Source organism: Pteropus alecto, unplaced genomic scaffold, assembly GCF_000325575.1.
Source record: "Pteropus alecto unplaced genomic scaffold, ASM32557v1 scaffold88, whole genome shotgun sequence".
NCBI lineage: Eukaryota > Metazoa > Chordata > Mammalia > Chiroptera > Pteropodidae > Pteropus > Pteropus alecto.
Genome location: NW_006494611.1, coordinates 18,065,420 through 18,070,380, shown reverse-complemented (window position 1 = coordinate 18,070,380; position 4,961 = coordinate 18,065,420). Strand labels below are relative to the sequence as shown.

At 37.7% G+C, this 4,961-nt stretch overlaps 1 long non-coding RNA gene across 1 annotated transcript; it reads left to right on the top strand.

Annotated features, from left to right (window-relative positions):
- The first annotated feature begins 18 nt into the window (after positions 1-18).
- On the top strand, positions 19-4,675 carry LOC112474117. The gene is made up of 3 exons (XR_003044291.1): positions 19-1,048; positions 3,848-3,942; positions 4,514-4,675. It is a non-coding gene; the product is annotated as an uncharacterized LOC112474117 (long non-coding RNA).
- The last annotated feature ends 286 nt before the right edge of the window (positions 4,676-4,961 follow it).

The window sequence follows — 4,961 nt, the reverse complement described above, 5'->3', positions numbered from 1 at the left end:
TCCAGGAACCTTGTTCGGAGTGCAAAGAAGTTCTTCCCTGATTCCTGCTTGTTCCTTACTCGCGCCCGTCATCTCCCTACCCCCCGTGCAAACCTGCACGCTGCTCTTCTGTCCTTTAGCCAAAGCGCTGACGCGCATGGTCACCCCTCACCCCTCACCATCTGCCTTTCAGTTTCTGGGGTGAGCTCACCCTCCTCCCCCATATCTGCACTGACAAGCACCTGGGGGTAGCGCCTGAAAATCTTAAACGAAACGACTCTGCAGCCCACCCAGGCAGGCCGGGTAGTCAGGACAGAATAGGGCATCCGGTCACAGGTTTTGCATTTCGGTGACTTCCCTTTTCCTTTACCCCTTCCCCTTTTCAGAAAGAGAGACGTGACACAAGAGGTCCCAAGGGAACAAACCTGAAAGCCAGAGCCTCCTGAACACACTGCCAGGGGGCGAAAGGACTTTAGACACTGTCCCCAGATATAAGAAGTATCACTTCCTTCAGATAGAGGCGGTGAGACAAGTAATGAGACAGTTCCTCTCCTTGCCCTCCTCGGGAAAGCATTTTGCGCCTCTGCCTTCGGCATCATCTTTGATGGCTGAAATTCTGCAATCTGTTGAATTTTAATGAATGCTGCCGTTGTTACAAGCTCCTGATACTGTAGTGAGGATAATAGCTACAATTTATTGAATGTCTACTATGTATCAGGCAATATACTTTTTACGCGTTTCACAACCGTAATCTAAAGACCTCAAAAAAAAATCCTGCAAAGTAGCCATTATTTTCTTATAGATGAGCAAATTTTAAAGCTTAGAGAGATTAACTTTCCTAAATTCATGCATCTAATAAGTGCCAAAATTTTATAGGAACCTTGATCTAATTCAAACCCTACACTTTACATATTCTCTTTGAGATAGTAATTTAATACCAATTAAATTTTAAAATCTAGGTGAAGGAGGTAAAACCATGAAATGACAAAATCATAAGGCTTTAAAGAGTAAATGGGTAAATGTTTAAAAAAACGAGTCATTGACAAGAATCAGAATGGAATTTAATACTGTAAGTGGTTCATGTTTTAATCCATGCCTTTTGGTCTATGTGTGTGTGTCTACATTCATATGTATATTTTTAAAAAAATGATATGAACCTACTTTGGGGAGAACTAGACTGATTATTTAGAGAGAGAAATAGAACTGAGAAGAACAGGATGATTATGAGGCTTGGATAATATTTACAAAAAAAAATACGAGCCATGTACAGCTGTCTTAGAAGTCTTAGAAGATATGCTACTGCAGCGCTGGGTCCCCAACCTTTTTGGCACCAGGCACCTATGCTCCTATGAGAATCTAATGCCTGATGAGCTGAGGTGGAGCTGAAGAGGTGATACCAGTGCTGGGGAATGGCTTCAAATACAGATAAAGCTTTCCTCTCTTGAGTGCCTCCTGCTGTGCAGCCTGGTTCCTAACAGGCCATGGACCACCCACCCGACTGCTGCCCCGGGGTTGGAGATCCTCTCCTGAATCCCTGGGATTATCATCAGTCTGAGTCATTGCTCATGGGAACATGCCTTGACAGAGTTAAAAGGTAGAAGTTACTGAAGGAAAGAGCTTTAGGTTTTGTGGCCCATTAGGGTAATCATAACGAATGGTAAGAAAAATGAGCTGAGAAATTCAAGATGGTAATGGATCGCCATCATTCACTGAGTGAAACTTAGTCAACTAAGAACTTCACCGGCATTAGTCTAAGGACTAGCATGACCAACCTACCTAGTCTGACATTAAAGGAGTTTCTGGAACATAGGGCTTTCTTTCAATGCTAAAATAGAAAAAGTCTCAAGTAAACCATGACAAACAGGTTACCCTACTAGGGACACCCTAAATTAGTTCTAGAGTGAGGTGGAACTCCCAATACAGTTGTAGCTAATGAATTCATCTGCCTAATAATGGGGTATGATTGTACAAAAAAGGAAATCGTGGGATAAATTAATCGTGACTGACCATGAAGAGTTTACACGCCTCCAAATAAATGCTGCTGCTCATTCCTTTTCCAGTGGTTTGGCTATAAACCAAGGACCTATACCTGTACTTTCTGGACCTAATTTTCATTTAGCAAATCCTTAGGAGGCCTCCTATATGTGGGCCCTAAGACATCAAATTACTGCCTTCCCACATACCATACATGTTCATTTCCATCAGCCACTAAATCAGCTAGGTTCTTTTAGAATAGAACAGAGTGAACATATGCTTTTCATCCCAGGATAGCTTTATATAATCCCTGGCAGCACAAAACACCATATTTGGCCCACAGTAGGGGCTCAATAAGTAATTCATTACGTGTAATATTAATCAGGAAATTATAACAACAGATTTTTTTTGTAGACTTTCTGGACCTCTGTGATTGTTAGACTCGAGATATTAAAAACAATTATTTATTGTAGAAAGTCTTTCCTTTATTAACCGTTGACTCTTAAAACAGTTTATGGCAGTTCTCCATACATGGAACTAAAATCACCTTTCTTTTTGTTAGTTGAATGGGGGTGCGGTTAGTTTGCTCTGCAGCCAGGGTCAATCAATGAACTGGACCCTGAAGGTATAGGGGTTCCTTAGATGAGGGATTCTCAAATTTCACTGTGAGCCTATAGACTTACGTGGACAACTTGGCAAAATGCAGATTCCCAGGTCCCAGCCTTAGAAGTTCCCATTTAACTGCTCTAAGTTTTGGCCCAGGAATTTGCATTTTGAATAAACATCTGAGATAATTTGGATAGAGATACTTTTGTACCACACTTTGAAAATTCTACCCTAGTCAGTCATAATTTTAGATGTATTTTTACAGAAAATTTCTACTGCCCCAGCCCTAAGAGCCTATCAAGCTGGGATACAGCTAGAAATCAAAGCAAAGAAGCTTCATGACTAGATTCAGAATGAAATCTTTTTAGAAGGAAAAACAAATCTGAAATTTTTAGATAAGTTAATACAGTAAACCTGACCCTATTCATTGCTCATTAGAAATGATTCACTTGACAGTGATTTAGAAGGAGTAAAACTTCAACAAATAGATAAAATTATATAGCAGTAATTATGCCAGTATAATAGTCACTTGGTAACCTTGGTTCTTTTAAAAATATTTTATCAGAAAAGAATAATCTTAATTATTATTTTGACAAGTTAAATAGAATGGGAGGAGAAAGAAAAGTAAAGAATATGTAGCTGTACCTGAAGTCATGAAAGCACTGAGAAAAACCAAGATTAAGTGCTTGAAACTCCAGTAGAAAGGATAAGATGAAATCAAGACAAAAATAATGGGAAACTAAAATTTCAACAAATTCAAAAGAGTGGAAAGATGAGTTGATAGCTCCATTCTATAAAAAGCACAGAAAGCTAAAAGACTCAACAGCAAAGTTCAAAGAGCATACTATTGTCAATCTACTTTTCATGCTTTTATGTTTTAAACTTTAAACATAATTTAAAATACATGTATGTAAAAATGAGTATGTAATTTTCTCATGTTATCAGGGTATTTATTTTAAATCTGCAATATTTTGTTGTTTAGTTTTAATACAGTACTGAAAATAAACTATTCAAGTGATATAATCTGTAAAATCAGGATTGATAAAGACGGAGTTACTTGAGAAGATATCTGACCTTACTATACACTCTTTAGCAAAGTTTTGAGGCATAGATGAAAGAGTAATCTCTCTAGGAATAATTCAGGATCTTTATAAATGCCCACATGTTTTTTTTTTTTTAATAGAAGAGATGAGAGAGATTGAATAGGATAACAAAGATATGAATTCATCAGACAAAATAGAGGAAACAGTACTGTAGTTGACACATTAATTCTCAATTCCTGTAACAGCAGATTGATAGATGAAGCAGAAAACAAGACCAGATGCTGTGGTTTCCAGGATGCACTTGGCTTCCCATCCTTTATAACCTGGAGCATTTTTCGCTGTAAGTAGGTCATTTGCTTGCTCTCATTTACCTGATTCTAGAAAAATGCCCTTGAAAGTATGTGGAAAGTAATGTGTGCTGGGGCTTAACATTTTAAAAATTAAGATTGAATAAAAATCTTTCCTCCCATTTCTGTTAGTCAGAATAACTTGTAACTTAGAAGCATAAGTGAAACCAAAATGGACAAGAAAAATTTGAGATGTTATTTTCTAAGCACAAGTACACTAAAATCTGTGTCCATTCTGTTAGCCCCCATAATTCACTATACTTAGCAATGGCATAGTACTCATCTCACAGAATTATAATTGGTGTTTAAATTTCTGTATTCTATCAGATGTGAACTTCTTGAGAAAAGAGAATTCTTATAACATAAGAAGATCTTAACAAATGTTTTAATTAACTGATTTTTGTCCCCAAATCTGACATAGCTAATGGGGCTTTTCAGGACCCATTCCTATAGATTTAATGTGACCAGGGCAGGAAAAAAGAGGAAGATAAGAGTCCAAAGATAGGACATGTAGAATCAAACCATTTTACTGATCACAATTATGTTATTTCCTTGTCATTACAGGTTTGTTCCTGATGTTTCCCCCACCTGGAGATCAATCCCATTAGCGCGAGTCTTGGTATTCACAGGGTTTAAAAACATGGACATTGCAGCCAAACAGATGTGGGTCTGAATGTAAGATCTATTATTTACTAGACTATGACTTTGGACAAGTTATTAAACTCTCTAAGCCTCAATTTTCTCATCTTTAATGTGGGAACAATAACAATACATATGCCATGGAGTTGCATTGAGAATTGATGAGACAACGCATGTGAAGTGCTGAGCTCTATGCCTGACTCATAACAAGTGCTCAATAAACCATTGTTGCATGCCATTGTAACAACTCTGATGATATTTTCATTATACTATGAAGTGATATTCTCTCACTTCAAAAAGTCTGTAAGGACAGAGATTCTTTCATATCTCCTTAGTGTTTGCATGAGGACTTCACATCTTAAGTTTTGAACCA